Genomic DNA, 19,040 nt, shown 5'->3' with positions numbered 1-19,040 from the left:
TCAGCTCAGGTCATGATTCCAGGGTCCTAGGATCAAGTCCCACATCAGACTCTGCTCAGCAGGGAGCCTGCTTCCCCCTCTCTCTCTGCCTGCCTTTCTGCCTACTTGTGATCTCTGTCTGTCAAATAAATAAATAAAATCTTAAAATAAAAAAAGATAGGAAGCACAATTATATCCATCTTATGTGTGAGGAATCAAGGGAGGGTGACATTCGATAACTGGTCAGCACAGAAAAACTGGTAAGTAGTGGAACCAGGATTTGAGTTCCCCTCTATCTGGTTCCTGAGCCTAGACCACTAGCTACTGTGTTACATAGTTACTTCCTATAACAACCAAATGAGAATCTTTATTATTTTTTTTCTTTAAAGGGCACAGTTGTCAAGTTGAAATGAGTAGGACAGCCGGGTAAGCAGTGGTTTTCACGTGTTTTGGTCTCAGGATTCTTTCAGACTCTTAAAATTTATTGAGGACCTTGAAAAGCTTTGCGTGTGTAGGTTATTTTTACCTACAGATATTTTACCCTATTGGAAATTAAATCTGAGACATTATTACCTGAGAAATATTTACTAATTAAAAATAACAACAAACTTATTACATGTTAACATAAATAATGTTTTTAGTGAAGATAATTATGCTTTCCAAAACAAAACTTTAGCAATTAAGGGTGGCTTTTAAAAAAATTCTATATCTATTAATACTTGGCTTAATAGAAAACAGCTGGATTTTTATATATGCTTCTGCATTTCATCAGTTGTGAGATGTTGTTTTGGTTGTAGCACATGAAGAAAATATGGCCTCTGTACCAGATACTTGGTTAGAAAGGGAGAAGTTTTTTAAGAGCCTTTTTAGATGATTGTAGGTATTCTTGATACTATCAAACTCAAGTTGTACTTTTTAAAAAGTTCACTGCAGTGTGGGATTGGGACCCCTCAGTGAACCTTTTGTACTGAACCTTTTGTTTGATTTGAACCTGTTAGTATATCTTCTTCTTCTTCTTCTTCTTCTTTTTTAAGATTTTATTTATTTTTTTGACAGAGACACAGAGTAAGCATGAGTGAGCACAAGCGAAGGGAGAGGCAGGCAGAGAGGGAAGGAGAAGCAGGCTCTCTGCAGAGCAGGGAGCCCAAGCAGGACTTTATGTGGGACTTGATCCCAGGACCCTGAGGTCATGACCTGAGCTGAAGGCAGATGCTTAACTGCCTGAGCGACCCAGGCACTCCTATCTTATTCTCTGAATGGTCTTTTACTCATGTATAATTCTGTAACATTATGAATGGATTATTTAGAAAATATTGGCTCACTGATTTGTGTAGTATTTCAAATATTGACACACTTCACTGTAAACATAAAAAAAAAAAATCACATTTGCTAACACCACCCTGAGCTCATTAGAAAAGTCTTTAAATACTGGGAAGCTGTCAAGTTCAAAGTGGCAGATATAAGTTTCTTAAAATACTAATGTTTACTTAAAAGCTTGAATTTTATCCCTGACGGCAAATACCGTTCGTCATTCTCCTTAAAGGGTCTCGATATCCCACTGGGCCATCGGCCACGCTTTGAGAGTCACTGGTGAAGATCTTTTTGATTGGGGAGAAGTAAAGAAGAGAACATTCATCTAAAGGTCCTAACAAATTAATTTCCAGGGTGCTGAAGAAACACGAAAATGGTCTCAAAATCACTAGCCGTAATCTGTGATAAATTAGGAGAAGTGGGAGAGAGTTCAGACATGCAGGAATGAGAAAAGATTGCCTTCACTCTCCCAGGGGATGTATTCTGGCCAACTCTGATTCCCAGAAAAAGACTATATGATATCCCATAGCAGGTAGCTTCAGAACCCTACAGAATAACTCATGGGAGGTCATCTTAAGTTTTGTTTTCCTGCACAATCACCTGACAAGTGCTTCACGTGGCATACGTATACCCTGAAGTATTTGAATAACTACGAAGAGACAGTTGAAGGATAATTTGTATGGCTACTGCTTGTACAAACTGAACCAAACTCATTTGATTAGACACCGTTTATAGAGTACCCGCCATATGTAAAATGCCGTGGTAGGGAAATGGCAGACGGGAGGGGCTCAGAGAAAAGAATTGGCCTTGAGAAAGGAAAATACCGAGGGTATTATCCAGTATAAAATCTGTGAACGCCACCTAATGAGAGGAAGTAGCATGGCCTTACGGGAACATCATAGCATGAGGAGTTAGAATATTTGAAAATGTGCTCATCCTGGTTTCTGCCAACTCAGTGGACACCCTTGGGCAAGTGATGTCAAGTCTTGACCGGTGTTCCGTGTCTGTAACATGAGAGGTTAAGGTCCCTGGAAGGAATGGAGTTGTGGTCTCTCAGTTTACAGAGCATCACCAAGAGGGACTTTGGAGAAGACAGTTTGCTGTCCTAGCTCTGTGCTGCCCTTTACTAAAGCCACTAGTCACATTGTGGCTATTGAGCACTTGAGCTAGGACAAGTCCAAACTGAGATGTGCTCTAAGTGTAAGTGACACACCAGATTTTGAAGACTTAGTATGAAAAATAGAATGTAAAATATCTCATCGGTAGTTTTTTTTAATAGGAATTACTGGTTAAAAAGATAAGTTTTAGATACATGGGTTTATATGAAAATATTATTAATTTCATCTATATTTTAAAAAAATATATGGTTCCTAGAGAACTTAAAATTACAGATATGGCTTAGATTAGAAAGTGGACAGTGCTGTCCGAGCTAACAGTTTCCAACCAAAGAATAGTAACTTGAAGAAGAACCTAACTTTACTTTTAACTGTTCTTTTTGAGGTTTGCAGACAGAGCGTGGGTCCCAGTTTTGACCAGAGGGCCTCCCGGAAGACTCCGTTTGGTCTCTGTTGTGTTCTCAGTCTGCACTTTGAGGAATTCTAGGGCCCCACGAGCTCTCCTCCCATGATTTGTCCGCAGTAGGCGAGGGTCAGGCCCCAAAGGGACGGCTACTATGGGACACAGGGGACTTTCTCTCCCCTTCTTAATTCAAGCAGCAGACTGTTCAGCGTGCACTGACTGAATGAAGTAATGAGCATACAAAATTTGTGTGCGTTTTTGTTTAAGGTTCAGGCTTTGGACCGGCTCAGGCCACCGGGCTGATTCTTGGTGTCACCGTTCACCAGCCCTGTGATCTGCCTCCCCCTCGCAGAGCCTCCGGCTCTTCAGTCTGAAGCAGGAGAGCTGTGTGTGCCACCATATTTTGAAGAAGCTTCCGGGTCACCCTCGGTCCAGGCCTCCCGGTGATCTGAGTCCTCGCAGTATGAGTAGGGGGAAGTGTGTGTCCGCTCTGACCCGCAGGAGTCTGCCACTGAGGGCTGGGCCATGAGCAGAGGGGCTTCTCCTCATCCAGAGCTCCCTGGCAAACCTGGCCTCCTCCTGGGTCCGGCTCTCTCCTGCTCCACAAACCTTCTCTGCCTGTGCTTTCTGTCCCTCCCACTTCCCCCGTTCTCCCTCAGCCCTACCCCGGCCTTTTCCTAAATAAATAAAGACTCTCAACTTCCTTCCCTTCTATCATCAACCCACACTCTCCCTCTTTCAATCTGCTTCCCTGTGATGCAAAAGGAAAAACCCTCTTCCTCTTGTGTAAGGCCAGCTTTTTTACTGCGCTCCTTGTCCTCCCTTTCTTGGGACCTAGGTCATGTCTTCTTGAATTATCTCTTTTTCATCTCATTTTTGACATTTTAATCTCCTTTGGGTCATTTCTTAGAGCCTATTAGATATCCTATTCTTCCCGCTCTTTTTTTTTTTTTTTTTTTTTTAGTAAAAGGAGAAAAAGAAAACTTTTATCTTGCATTCTACTTACATAGCACTCTATTTTGTATTATTTTTTTCATTTCTTTAAATCTATTTTTTGTTGACATAGAGTTGACACACTGTGACGTTACTTTCAAATACACAACATAGTGATTTGATGTCTCTATACTGATGCTATGCTCACCACACGTGTCACTACCATCTGTCACCACAGAATGCTATTACAATATCAGTGGCTATATTCCCTATGCTCTGCCTCATATTCCCATGACTTACTCATTCCATGACTAGAAGCTGTGTCTCCCACCTCCCTTCACCCATTTTGCCCATTCCCCATCCCCCTTTTCTCTCTTTTTAAAAATCAAGTTAAAAAAGAAGAATCTACCCTTGTTTTGACTTCCTCATATCTCACTCACTCACATTTCTATTTCTAGTACTTACCATATTAATTGAGTTACAAAGGCACGTTCAAGAATCACCTGTAGAATAATACACCGATTTAGAACTACTCCGGACCTCACGCAATCATCAATCAAGTCAAAGGTAAGAATAGACAGATGTTCAGATATTTAGGGATTCCGAATTTTTATCACCTATGCAACCTTTCCTGGCAAGGTATGGGAGAACGTGTCCTGGGAAAATGCGAAAGTAAACCAAGAAAGAGGAAGACATGGGATCTGGGAAAGGGGAGGGAGAACAGCAAAAGGAAGTCCTAAAAATAGAACGACAGAGCAGGCCTAGAGGAAAACCAGTCCAGACTGAAACAGAAACGTCGAGTCCTCAGGGAGGCCTCAGGTCTCCAGGAGGAGTGGAACCAGTGTTTTTGGAGTGCAGGCAAAAAGTTATCAGGAGGTAGGTGACACAGATGCTGGAGAATCTTGGAAAAAGCATGTAAGAGTATTAGAGGTACACTGAAATTCAAGCAAATGCAACACAAATCTCCTGGTAACTGCTGATCTACTCTGGGTCTCAATAGATTTGTACAGCGGACATTTCGTATTAACAAAACCATGTAATACGTTTTTGTGTGTGTGTGTGTGTGTGACTGGCTTCTTTCACTTAGTGTGACATTTGCAAGTTTCATCCATGTGATATCTCACCCCTTTCTGTGGCTGAATACTATTCCATTGTTTGGATATACCACTTTTCATTTGCATTAGAATCTTAAACTCTCTTGTTAACAATATGTTATTGAATGAACAGGGGACCAGGTGGTGTGATCTAGTATACATTACAACACAAGTCCTTGTTGTGTTGTGAATTTGAAAAGGTCTATTTTTAACACTTTTCTGAGAATATTTAGATATGAATTAAGGACATGTAGGGGAATCAAGAAATCATGCCAGCTGCCACAGAACTTTTGGCAAAGATGGTAACTTATGTATACATTTCTGAAGCTCTTCTAAGAATTGGAAATGGCCAAGAGACATTAAAGAAATAAAAAGAAAATACCCCCAACTAATTTGTTTTGAAACCAGGGAATGATGCCAACCACATTTCAAAGAATTTCAAAATTCAAAGAATTACTATTAAGTACAGAGCAGTGGGACCAGACGGAAGTGACAGAGAGAGAAGGAAATCCTAAAGCCCTATCAGCACTCCCTAAGTTAAAGTGATCAAAGTTGAGAATGAGGATGGGATATGTGGCTAAAATAAGAACATGACACATGGCTTACGGTCATGAAAAGCAAATTGGGGATTTTCTCTGATCCATCTTCTCAGTAACTCAGGGTTTCACATGGAGGCAGATAAGGACTTTCCCAAACAGAGTGGTATTAACGTCTACTTTCTTCTCTAGAGGATGGAGGGCTGTTTCATGTGAGCGGATGTATCAAGAGTGGTTACCAAGCCAACAGCAAACTGATGTGGAGAATTGCCTTCCTACAACAGAGAATGAAATATGGAAGTCAACCAACAAAGACAAATTAGCCCAGTGCAGTGGGACCCGGGGGCAGACTCTGGCCTCAGTTCTTTCCAGTCTTCTGTAGACTTCTTTTGGAATGGTTTTGAGAACACAAGTCAGCTCTCCAGCTGGATCTACTCATCTCTCTTTCTGTGCTTTTACCCATGGTGTCCTCATCCATTCACATGATGTGAGACACCTTCCATAACCTGAGGACTCCCAAATTTATATTTCTATCCAAGATTTCCCTTCAAAGTCCCAAGCTTGTCTATTTTTCAAATGGCATCACAATTGTGTCCCAAACCCGACTCCTGATTCTCACCCTTAAACCTGTTTCTCTGCTTGAACCTAAAGCCTAGCAATTTCTTCCTCTTATTTAATGAAACCCTCTATGCCACATTTGATCCAGTTCACTTAACCCAAAATTCCAATTCCAAAAATACATCTTGAATCCTTTTGCCAATATCTGAACTACTGTGACTTCTCATTCGGATCACTGAGTTTGCATCCTAACAGACTTGTTTTCCACCTTGTGCTTCCCAGGAGCAGCCATGGTAGATCTAAAGTCTCAGTCAGACCATGCACTCCTTTCCTTGAACATCTTAGTAACTTCTTATAGCATCTCTGAGAACATCCAAGCCTGGGAGTGACCTGGTTTTGTCCATCTCTTTCACTTTAGATTCTGTAGAGTGATTAGGACAGAGAAGAGCAAGAGCGTTCCCAGCCTCAGGGCATTTGCACCTGCTGTGCTTCATACCTGCCTAGTTCACACCTATCCTTTCTTTATCTGGATTGCTCATTTTCATCTTCCAAGTCTCATCTTAACTGTCACTTCCCAGGAGGTCTAGCGCATCACCCAGTGAAAGGCAGACTCCTCCCCCTTTGGTATTCTCTCTTGAAGGACTCCCTTCTTTTTCTTTAATAGCTTGCCCCAGTTCATACTGGATATTTGGTTTCTTGCTTGTTTATAGTCTCATTCACAGCAGGAAATGGGACTGGAAGCCACTCCTAGGATTTTTTTTTTCCCTTTCACCATTTTCCTTCTGGTGCCTGACATGTGGAGATCTTCTATTAATATATTTTTCAATTAAGTGAATGACTTAAAAAATAAGCAAACATCAATAGAACAAGACAGAAATGAGATAGATGAAAAAACTCTGCCGCAGAAAGAATTAGAGGATCGCCATAGCTTTTGAAACCAGGGGATGAAAGCATTTCAGGAAAGAGGGAAATCCCAGGGAGCATTCGCTTAATGCTCTCAGGGCACTGGGAGAAATCATGAATTCTTACAGAAGAGCTAAAAGATGTTATGGTAAGACAACAAAATGGGAGAGAAAGGGAAATGCAAGGGGATGGTAGGACCGTGGCAGAAACTGCAACAGCATTGGAAGCAACAAGGAGCAATGTCGCCGCTGCAGAGAATAAGGTCAGTTCAGTGAAAGGCGAGTGTAAGGCGCTCTGAGAACACAGAGGAAAAGGACAACGAGAACAGAGAACTGGAAGGAACATCCCGGACCTGCAACAGGTAGACAAAAAAGAAAGGTGCAACGTAGATCAATGGCGGTCCTGACAGGGAGAGAGGAAAGGGAGCAAGGCTGCTTCTGAACTCAAGAAAGGTCCAGATACGCCCGTGCATGAATTCATGACAAAATTAACAGCACCTGGAAACAGCTTGGTGACTTTCTTGAATTCAGGCTTACGGAATTACTTACTTACACTTTGCCGAGCAGAGTCCTACTTGTGATGGGAACATGAGCTTTGGGTGGGCAGGGGTCTGTGCACAGTAGGTACTCAATACATATATGCCAGTTTTAACATAAAAAGTTATATACTCGTGTAAAAATCAGCAATGGGAGGAAGGATTGCAGTCTTTTTGCTGACATACACAAGCTTCAGTAAAATTACTATAATAAAATTATATGCACTGGACAACAAAATATATACTACAAACTCTACTTGTAATCTGTGAACAGAAGAATCAAAACAACAGTGGAAAGAAACCTTAGCATAATTCCTTTGAGTTTTTACCTAATCAGAGAGACAAAAGTATCTGTGATTATAGATAAATTGAGTAATATAAATAATACTTAAAAATATGTAACAAATTTTATTCTTTATTAAAAAAAAGTCTTCTTTTTTTAAAGTTCCTGGAACACTAAATGACAAATCTTTAGTTAAAAATATCTTATGTGCATAATATAATTTTATTTTTAAAATTCTGCATGCATGTATACAAATATATTTTTCTGTGTAAAAATAATGCAAGATGGAGATAGCAGTAGGAAAAGTATTTTCTCTGGGTGGTGGGATTTCTTTTTTGGGGGGCATTCCAGTTTTTAAAATTATTTTTATTTAAATTCTAGTTAGTTAACATACAGTGCAGTGCTGGTTTCAGGAGTAGAATTGAGTGGTTCATTCCTTACCTACTGCACCCAGTGCTCATCACAACTCGTGTCCTCCCTCAGACCCATCTGGGGGGTGAGATTTCTAATTATTAAACATTTTCCTTTTACTTATATGAAATTTCTATCCTTTCTACAGTGAAGTTGTATTACTTGGATAATTAAAAAAGCAAAGGGGGGAAGCTAGCCAGCTGATACTCACATGAAATTTATTAGTAAAGAGATGGTCCGTCCTAAGAGAGGGGTAGCCAGGAAGACAGAGGAGACGTGCGTACAGACAACAAAACCTTCGGTGGGGCTTGGGAAGCTTTACTAAAGTGTAAGAATTGAGAGAAATCCAAGCCAAAACGTTCTATATGGAAAAGGCTGCCAAGGGTGCCGGCGCCCATCGCAGGCAGGTTTTCCCAAGCACAGCATCCCACAAGGTAAAGAACAGAAACAGAAATAATCTCAAAGGAATATGGATATTAAAATAAACATAACCTTGGAAGGACTATGTGATGCTGCTGCTGGTTTGGGGGAAGTGAAGAAGACTTCCATCCTCTGGGAGTGGTAAGAGACAGGGCGGCATAGTAAAAGATCTCTGTAGCATTAGACTTTCTTGAATGTGAGGGCAGGGTCTGCCCCTCAGACCTAGTAACCTGATTACTGAGGTTACTAGGTTACTAGGTTACCTCAGACTAATAACCTGATTACTGAGACGTCTCTGATGCTCAGTTTTCTCATCTATAAAATGGGAATAAGGTTACTTACTTTGGATGCTAGGTATCCAAACCCCTCCCTCCTGCATTACGAGGGAGGCTGGGAAAAGCCATAGGATAAAAATAACAAACCGTCCACAGAGAATTATTCGATTTTATTCGATTAACAATGATCCCAGCCTCATTTTTCTTCTCCCGATCGCCAAGCCCATTACTGGGGAGGGCAATGCAGGTGCGGAGAATCGAGAAGGTGGGGCTGGGAAGCTGGTAAAAACCCCAAACGTTCCTGTGTTTATTTCTGCCTGCTTGTCCGGGACCAGTGTTTCACAAAAGGAGTGAGAAATGAGTAACCACATGCTGGGCAAGATGTTCCTGAGAATGTCAGGAAGCTTGTTTGTCAACCTTAATTGACAACTGATGTTTCAGGACAAAGCATGATTCTCATAATTTAATGGGACAGCATTGCTACTTAATGCCAGAGGGGGCAAGAGTGACTATAGGGCCAAAGCCTGTAGAAAGGAGAAATACGGACAAAATAATCCCCTTTTTGTTTTAGGAAAATGTAAAGTGGTGCCCCAGGGATTGTTGGCAAATATTATCATCTTTGAAAGCTACTACTTAACACAAATTCCGGGAAACCAGAGACTTCTGGGTAATGTGAATCACAAGGAAAGAATGCCCTATTCTGTGGCTGCAACTTTTTAATGGAATACTGGTTGATTTTGAGTGAAGAAGGCCAGGGGTCAGGGTCAGTTTGGGAGAATTTCCTGCCTGTTTCTGTCAAGGCACCTCCATAAGACGCTTCTTTCTTGGCCGTCTTGAAAAGTTTCCTGGGATCACCCACATGTGGGAGCCACCCATACCTCTAGGGGCAGGGCTCCCCCTTTTCTCTACATGGCTTAACTGAGGGTAGAGCTCAATAGCTCTGTGTGGACCTCTGTGTGCTGCGATGGCTTCTGAAGAAGATCTTTTCTGTGTCAGTTCCTAATGAAGAGTTCTGTGGTAGGAAAGGGCAGGGTGGGGACTGGGGCAGAAGGGTGCTTCCAAAGAGAGGGCCAGACTTGGAGGGCTCAACGTTTCTATTAGAGTCAAGGAATGATAAACAGCAACTTGGGGTTCGAGCATCGGTGGAGGGCAGGTGTGCAGGGGATGAAGCTGGGAAGAGTTTGGGACCTCCTAGCACTTAGGGAGAGGAGCTGGCCCCAGATAGGATGGAGAGAGTGCCCCTAGAAGTCCCCTCCTGGATCCGTACCTGTGCAAATATGGTGGAAGGGGGAGCCTGAGGAGAGGGAGGTCAGTTAGGAGAAGGAGAGAGTGAGGGGGAAGGGCAGGACTTGCCAGGGTAGAGCACACAGAGAGGAGGGGGACCCAGCGACATCAAGAACGTGGAATGGATAGGATTTGGTGATTTCAGTGCAAATGATGAAGGAAGATGAGGCAAGCCCCATTGGATGCCAGTGGTGCTCTTTACCCAACAGGAGCAGGGAACTTCTTATTTACTTCTCTGATATTTTCTCTGTACGCTGATGCTTATTTTTGGCTGCTAGTGGAATCTGAAATGGAGAAAGCTAAAGATGGCTGACTGGTTTCTTCCCCATTGCTGACAGGAAGAGAGTATATAGAACAGCCACTGCTTTCCCTGTGAGCCAGCTTTGTTCCTGGGGGAGAGACACGTATCCCAGCACGGAATCACGAGATCACCTGGCAGCTGTGGACTGGAGGTCGGTCCAGATGCCAAGGGGCTGAAGGGGGAGCCCACCTCTACCTCTGCCTGGGTGGACGTGGAAGTTGGGCATTTGTGAGGGCTTCCAAGAGGAAGCGACTCTTGAACTGAGGCTTGAGGGACACGTGGGCGTTCTGTGGGTGGAAAAGTGAGATGAGAAGTGGGTAAAGACATCGCATATGAGAGAACATGGCAAAGTTAGGCGATGGCAAATGGCGCAGTCTGGCCGAAGGCTCATGTGAGCAGAGGGAAAGTGTGAAATGAAGCTAAGAAGGAAATCAGGGGCAGAGCAGGAAGGGCCTTGAGGCAATGACAGGAAGTTACAGTCTTTGCCTTGTAGCTGATGGGGAGACGTTGGGGAGCTTTGAGGAGAATTACAGATGCCATTCTCTCGCCCACTCACGCACTCACCAGATGTTACTCAAGTTCCATGTTGGACCACTCTGGCAGCAGAGTGAAGGGGGGGAGGCAAAGAAAAGATGTTTAGCGGAGAACACCAGCTGTTTTCCCAAATGTACGTCTTCTGCCGGGATACACAGCTAGATAACAGTTCTCTGTCTTTCTTGCTGCTAGGTGTGGCCATGTGCCCTTATGCCAGTCTACGCCATGTGTGCAGAAGGGAGTTGTGCTGCATCCTGGCAAGGGCCTTTGAGACCTCTCCTGTGCTAGGCTTTATGCTTTTCTTCCTACCGGCCAACTGAGTTGAGACCTTGGAAACCAAGTCTGAAAGATCCTGGTGCTGCCATGAACACAGGCCTCCCTACTCTCCAGAATCACAACCTGGACTGTTATGCGAGTCAGAAATAAACATTTATTATGTTGAGTCATTGTGTGTTTGGATCGATTCCCATAGCTTAGCTACCCGAAGCGTACACAGTTGGTGTGAAGAAAATGGAGGTCTCAGCTAGGGCCATGATGGTTTTCAGATTTGAGGATGGTCCCACCACTTCTGGTTGTCTTTTCTGTGGTTTGGAAGGAAGCCCCAGGCTTAAGCAGGAGGGATCCTAAGACGGATCCAAGAGCTGGAGGCCATCTCCTGCCATCGCTCGTGGAAGTTACTAAGTGCTGTGTATGCCACTGTTTCTTGTTAGTGAGAAGGCAGGAGAACATGTTGCTGAAGTCATTTTGGTGTTGTCTAAGGCAATTCCCTCCAGGACTCCTTCCCCATTTGCTTCGGCATGTTCAAAGAACTTTCTGGCTCTGCCTTGACTTGTCCCCGACCACTGAGCTCTTAGTGACTCTCCTCGTTCTTTCAGATGTTGACACGCATGGGCACCGTCTACATAACACATTCAAGCTTTTCCCAGCTTACAAGTCAAGTCGCTCGTGCCACGCAGCCCCTCCTCTAGCTACAGCGCTCTCTGTTCTCCCTCATCTCCCATGTTGGGAGCCAGGACTCTTCTCCAGCGAGCCCTCCAGAGCTGTTCCACACAAGCCTACCAGCTTAACTCTTTCTTTGCCAAACCCCATGGATATTACCCAGTCCTTATCCCTGGTGACCTTGAAGGTCTCCCCTCAGCTTCCCTGACTGCAAACTCTAAACCTTAGTAGGAGCGTGACTCCAATAACCCAATAATAGAATACATAAATATTCATGTATATGTATGTACATTTACACAGGAATATACAAAACGGCCAAGGAAATGTTAACACTTCTTGTGAACTATTAATCACGTATAATCACGTATTGATGGAGCCAAGGCCCCCCTCCCAGTCTTCGTATTTCTCCAATCTGTGTGGAGGGTCTTGCGTTCTCTTTTACTCTTCATAGAGTTTTTCTCTGGTGTATGTTTCTTTCTCCTAGTTTCTTGTGCTTGGTGGGTTTATCCCTGTTGTCCTAAAAATCTGGCAGTCATCTGCGTTCGGTCTATCACCTTGATCCAATTCCAATACCACTCCTGCTGTACTTAACGAAAAAAAAAATATGTCTATTTTAGATCTTTCTGTCCTATTCCAGTCTCTTTTTTGGACTGATCATTTTTATTAATTGCTTTGTTTTATTTTTAGGTCAATAGCGATATTAGATACAGACCACAATTTTAGCTCCTTCCCCAAAGCTCCCTCTCGCTTTTCTTTTCGTTGTCTTTTTTCATTGACTACAAATTCCAGATTGCATTAGACATAGTAAGAGAGGACATCTTTATCTTATTTTTGGTGTTAGTGGGACTCATTTTTTTCACCATGTATATCATATTAGCTGCTGGCTGTACGTAGGCATTCTTTATCTTGTTTGGGTTCTATCTCTTTGTTCCCTCTCTTTCTAGGTTACTGAACAATTTTAAAAAAAAAGTGTTGATGTCGTATTTTTATCCAATTCCTTTTGACCTTCATGCAGAAGTGAGTTTCTCCCCATTTAACTTAATCAAATAAATACATTTCCTAATGGAGAGAGGTCATCTGTTACCCTGGTCTTCTTGCTTTGTGTCCAACTGCCACTGCAGAGTAGGATGAAAACAAGACCCTGAGTGACAAGTGACAGGACATCCCCCGCCCATGAGGAGGGCAAGATGGATAGACTGCGGTCTGATTTTCTAGTTGTCGTTGTTGTGTTTTTTTCCCAGTCACAACAAGTTTTCATTACCCTCTGAGAGCAGAAGCCCGCCCCACAGAGAACAGGAGTCTGATCAGGCAGCTTCCAGGCCAGGACCTCAGGGCCCTGTTGCAGCCATGGAACAAGACAGAGCCACTTGGGGAACAGGATAGAAGCTATCTCTCTGGCTCTTCACCAACCACATAACCAGGTGTAGACATGGCATGTTTTCTCCTCATCAGCTCAACATGCCCGGAAGGGAGGCAGGGGCCGAGGTAACGAGGACCTTCTACTGTTGCTTCTTGCCTTCTCCCCCTTTTCTGAGTAGGGGCTTTGATTCTGCACTAGTTCATATCTGACAACTGCCTTTAATCCTAAAACTTAGGACTAAGCCTCAGGAGTTCCAACAGCGATGGGCAAATCCTTCTCTTATGAGCGGTAGTTGGCAAAGGCGGCCAATTATCTCAGGTGTTCACAATTATTTCCTGGACCTTTCCCACAGAGTAGACGCCAATGAGTTATATGGGAGGGAGACTCTCCTTTTTTTTAAAGAAAGAATTCAGCAGTCATGGAAGTTGAGCCATCTTTCCATGAGTGTGTGATCCTAAATCCTGTCTTAATATTTAACTGTAAAGTAAGGCAATAGCTTAAAACATTTTAAGGTCCTAGTGAGGAGCCCAGTAGGCTAGGTTATCAAACTGTGGAAGAGGCTTCCCAGTGTGCTCGCTACCCCAAACAGATGTGGTGAGGGGAGAACTGGGAGCTCTGCCACCCTCACCCCCTCCAGCATCTTTTGCATTGGACCCTGGAGCTCCTGGTGGGCTCTAATCCCTGCCTGGCTAGAAGGAAAAACTTCTCCTCGTGAGTGTTCACACCTACCACGTGACTGATTGCTACGAAGACCGCTCCCTCGCACTAACACAGAACAGGCCAGGTGGGAGCCTTGATTAGGCTGCTCAGGGACCATGCACAGGGTTTTCAGGTAGATCACACTACTCTTTCAGCAAGGTAGAATGGGGGCTGAGAGGCCCAGCCAGTCAGGAAATGGACATGAAGATCCCAGGTCAAGTGAGACCAAGAGAGGAGGGCAAAGGGATCAGGTGAGAAGCAAGAGAGGACTTAAAAAGCCAAGGGCAGGTGAACATCATGAGGGAGGAAAGACTGTGAGGGAACAGGACAGACAGCGGAGGACAAGAAGGAAGGAACAGGTGTGCTGAGTAATGTGGGTGAGTCTAAGAAAATAATGGCCTAGGTTCTAGAAGTTTCCAGGCTGTGGTTCTCGGGAGGCACCCAGGTGTGCTTTTCCTTCTTGTTCTTGGATTTCTGTGACAGTCCTATGGATTCTCAAACAACTGACCTGTGTATGTTAGCTTGCGTGTTCTCGCAGCCAGAAGACCCAGCCCTAGACCCTGAGCATAAGAGAACCTCCTTTTGTAGGCAGTGGAACCGCGAAACTCTGTCTTTCCCCTCATCCTGTTTTTCCTAATTCTCCCACCTCACGGGAATCCCACAGGGACAAAGCATGGCTGGGAATGTCTGGAGCCTGAGGATTTGAAGGTCACCAGCAGGACTGAGAGCTCGCTCTTCACACTCATGTCCATGAGGTTGGAGATCTTCTATCCCCACAAGGAGGGCTCATTGAATGTTCTCAAGTTGCGAATGATTATCTACCAACAGTGCTGGGGAGCCAGTCTCCTTCCGTCCTACTTGTACCCCCCAAACTGGCCAGGACAGTCCCCCGATTCTCAGTCCCATTCCTTGGAAACAAAAGAGCAAAAGAACAAAAGGTGAGAATTATTTCACTCAGCATAATCTCTTTGAGTCCTGTCCATGTTGCTACAAAAGTTGGGTATTCATCCTTTCTGATGGAGGCATAATACTCCACAGTGTATATGGACCACATTTTTCTTATCCATTCATCTGTTGAAGGGCTCGAAGAGATTATGCTGAGTGAAATAAGTCAAGCAGAGAGAGTCAATTATCACTTGAGAGATTGACAATTGACAAAGAGAGTCAATTTCACTTATTTGTGGAGCATAACAAATAGCATGGAGGACATGGGGAGATAGACAGGAGAAGGGAGTTGGGGTAAATTGGAAGGGGAGGTGAACACTGAGAGACTATGGACTCTGAAAAACAATCTGGGGGTTTTGAAGGGGCGGGGGGTGGGAGGTTGGGGTATCAAGTTGTGGGTATTATAGAGGGCACGGATTGCATGGAGCACTGGGTGTGGTGCAAAAATAATGAATACTGTTATGCTGAAAATAAATTAATTAATTTTTTAAAAAGGTGAGAATTAATTGTAGGGGATGGGCATATCAGGAGAAGATTTCCGATTGTGGCTCCGAGGAGAAAAGAGGCCTGAATGTGATTTGAGTCAGCATGGAGAACTTTCCATATGCCCTAGGATTCCCACAGAGGCTCCCCCCGCACCCCGCTTGCTGACCTTAGGACCCATTTCACGGAGCAGCTCTTCTCAGATTGGGGCTCAAGGGTGGAGAGAAATTAGAGGGGCATGCCCAAGAAGAAAGGCATTCCCTGTGGAGAAAGAAGCACGGCGGAGGGTGCGGGGAGGGTCAGCATGCTATCTAGACGGAGAACTAAGGACAAGAAGGTAAACTGAGGCTCAATCCTGCCGTGCTCTGTGGGCGGGCAAAGTGGGCATCAGAGTTACAGGAATAGGAGAGGGATGTATCAGAGGCCCTGGGGAAGGGCTTGGCTTTGTAAGGACTGGAGTGAAGATGATGGGGGAGGAGAGGCCCTTTTTGAATCACTTTAAAAACCTGCAGAGACTCAACTGACAGGTTTACCAACAGATGTAAACATACTCTGTCTCAGTTAGGGGTAGGCTCAGAAAGACACACCGAGATCATGGGTAAATTAGACCGAATGTTTCATGTCTGCACTGGGGGAATGGTCTATGTCGCTAACATGTATGTCACTAAATCCTTGGATGTGCTTGTAATTTATATGAAAATGTTAAACAAAAACAAAAACAAAAAAACCCCAAACAATCCCGCCTCCCAAAACCAAAAAACAACAACCAACCCGGTCTCCCCCTTTTTTTTTTTTTTTTTTTTTCCTAAGAGAGTTTAAGCTATCCTATGGTCTCTAGCCTTGGATCTTTAATTCACGGCAATGATTTTCAAATCAGTGAAACATTTCCTGCATATTATCAATTTCTGACTACAAATTAGAAAAATGCAAACCCTCTGTCTTAGCACCCGGCATCTCTGAGAAGACATTCTTTTCACAATGACATTTGAAGGCTTTCTGGATGTGACCGATGGGACAGTCATTCTGAGTGAATTTAGAGATTTTAATTACTGTTGTATTTAATTGCAAGTGGGTGCTGTGGAAAAAAAAAAAAAAAGCTGTCAACAAAGGAAGCAATTATTCCAAAGCATTACTTCTGCTCCCCGTTCTCAGTCAAAAATTTCTCACTAAAAATGTGTTTCTTTAAACGTAACTCAAAGCAGCTGATGAAATGTAAGACCATGGAAAGTTTCAAATCACAGAGCAAATGCTGGGGACTTGACTCAGTGGCAAAAGACCTCCCCACCGTCCCTCGTATCCCATCCCGGGGCTTCCTATGTAAGTAAGTTCGGATGCCTGCCGTTTTGTTTCCAAAGCTCAGTATTTTCCACTTAATCACTTCCTTTTCATAATACTTCTGGTGTCTCTGGAGTGTTATTACTGTTTGATTTTTCCCTTTTAATAATGACTCTGACTGTGGTGCCTTTTTTTTTTTTTTTAAGAGAGTGGACAGAGCAACACTGAAGCTACAGACAACTGTCCAGACAGGAGGTAATCCCGCAAACCCTCCCAGGATGCCTGCGTCAACAGCCAAGGCCAGCATGTGGAAGGTAGCCTTTCCCAAGATCATTCCTCAGCGTCCTCTAGCCTGCTGGGAACCACAAAGACATACACCATCCATAAGGCCCTGGGGACCTAATAGATGAGCAGAAGACGAGGTCAAAACCCAGAGTTAGACCGACCCTTTCTGGAAGACAAAGAGGCAGCCGCCTTATCAGTGAATTTAATGAGCACCTATTTGTGTGTGTTAACTTTGCCAAATGCAGAAATCCCTGTCTCTGGGGTGTTTATGATATATTGACGAGACAAGGTGCATACAGACCAAAATGATTTAATTACCATCTCCCCAGGCAGAGGTTCCTAGATGATCTTCCTCAGTGGAATGTCTCTTGTTCTTCCCCATTGGAGAACATCATGATTTTCCTCTTTTCTCCCCCCACATTCAGGACCCTTTTCTACAGATGTAATTGTACATTTATCGGCTTACCTGTTTCTTGTCTGTCTTCCCATGCAGAGCTGAGCTGTAAGAACAATAAGGCGGGGGCTGTGTTCATTTTGCTGTTGCTCTATATCCAGAAGCTAACACGGTGCCTGCAACATAGTAAGTGCTCAATAAATGTTTCTTGAAGGGATGAACAAATGAATGAGTGAGTGAACAAAGGAAAGAGAAGCTTGGCTGGGGAAAGTCTCCTAGGCCAGGAGAACATGTCGCAGACCCAGCTAGAAAGGAAGCTGGTTGAAGCCCCTTTTGACAAGGATAAGCCACTTTCCTCCCCAGAAATGACTCCAAACGGCAGGTGGGTGGGTATCTCTATTCCTAGAGGGGCCTCCTAACTGAGGACCTCGTGGAAATAATAAAGGAATCCAACAAGGGTGACAGAGATGCCATTGAGAAAAGAACCACACATATTTTATTCTATATTAAGACAATCATTATATAACCAGGGGTAGAATTTTGATGACAGCCACCATCCATTCCTCCCTGAGGGGCTACACAGAGCTGTTGCCCAGTGTGGCTTGGGGATCTGTTTCTGTTCTGGCTTGATCTAGATTTTTCTTCTCCCAGCCTCTGCTGACCTCCTTCTGAGTCTGACATAGGTCCTTAACCTACTCTGCCTGCTTGGGAATCCATTACTTCCTTGTTTTGGGGTCTTTATTACTATTTGCAGAATATTCTCAGTCTCTGAAAATGTGATTGCTCAAATTTCACTTTAAAGACAGTCTGTATCAGCTGATATTTATAGGAGTTTTACGTCCCTCCGTGCTAGGCTGCAGAAAGCCTCCTGCCGGGAGTTGAATGATGACTATCCCTTCTTCAGTTCTGTCTATAGTAACTCCCACAGGGCGCTCAGATATGTCACATGCACTTTTGTTTTGTTTTAGCTTAGCTTTAGGTCAGGCTAGTGTTTGGCTAGAAAATGAAAGATGGGTTTTACGTCGCTTTTCTGCTAGGCTCCTAGCAAGCCACTTGTGGTTGTGCGTGTGTTACTCTTTGGGAACTTAAATCTAGGAGGACTTGGAGCTCTCAAAATAATTTGCTTTTAGCAAGTGAATTCTTTCTTTAACTTTTCTTGCAAAGACACAGTATGGACCATTATGTCAATCCAATAAACTGTGAGGGTGTGGAACAATGGGGGGGAAAAAAAACACTGAATTGTGTGTCTGGGGGCCAGAGTCCAGCCTCGGTTTGGGCCCCAAAAAACTGTGTGGCCTTGGACTGGTGCTCATTTTTAAACTGCTATCAGCTCAAGCAAAACCTGGGTCAGAGCAGCTTTTGAAACTGGCCATGATCCACTGTTTGCAAAAAAATTTTTTTAATATCCATGCTTCAAATGGGAAAGAACTAGTAGAAAGCTTATAAGAATAGCACTGAAAACTGCTATCATCAGCAAGGAAAAGAAGTGAGGATGAGAAAAATATCCATTTTTTTTTTTTTCATTTCACAAAAGAATCCCGGCTTATTGTTTTCCCCCTTCTCAGCATACAGAGGCAGCCTTAAAACGTGAGTTAACCAAAGCAAACGATTCCAAGCTAATATTTTTTTTAAGATTTTATTTATTTATTTGACAGAGAGAGATCACAAGTAGGCAGAGAGGCAGGCAGAGAGAGAGAGAGGAGGAAGCAGACTCCCTGCCGAGCACAGTGCCCGATGCGGGACTCGATCTCAGGACCCTGAGATCATGGCCTGAGCTGAAGGCAG

The 19,040-nt window shown here is 43.7% G+C and overlaps 2 long non-coding RNA genes across 4 annotated transcripts in view; one reads left to right on the top strand and one right to left on the bottom strand.

The window, feature by feature from the left end:
- Positions 1-3,801: 3,801 nt before the first annotated feature.
- Positions 3,802-19,040, bottom strand: part of LOC309859873 — a 204,954-nt gene continuing 189,715 nt past the window's right edge. Inside the window, exons 2-5 of one of the 3 annotated variants that reach the window (XR_014308998.1) lie at positions 17,328-17,431; positions 16,234-16,376; positions 5,442-5,646; positions 3,802-4,244 (exon numbers count right to left, since the gene is read on the bottom strand). This is a non-coding gene — a long non-coding RNA (uncharacterized lncRNA). Of the gene's footprint in view, positions 4,245-5,441; positions 5,647-12,140; positions 12,396-16,096; positions 16,377-17,327; positions 17,432-19,040 lie in introns of those variants that run through there. The other 2 variants (XR_014308999.1, XR_014309000.1) reach the window with 2 other exon arrangements.
- Positions 9,063-11,317, top strand: LOC309859880. Its single transcript, XR_014309014.1, has 3 exons — positions 9,063-9,773; positions 10,319-10,492; positions 11,068-11,317. It is a non-coding gene; the product is annotated as an uncharacterized lncRNA (long non-coding RNA).

This window comes from Mustela nivalis, assembly GCF_964662115.1.
Source record: "Mustela nivalis genome assembly, chromosome: 2".
Classification (NCBI taxonomy): domain Eukaryota; kingdom Metazoa; phylum Chordata; class Mammalia; order Carnivora; family Mustelidae; genus Mustela; species Mustela nivalis.
This window is presented reverse-complemented; position numbering and strand designations above follow the sequence as displayed.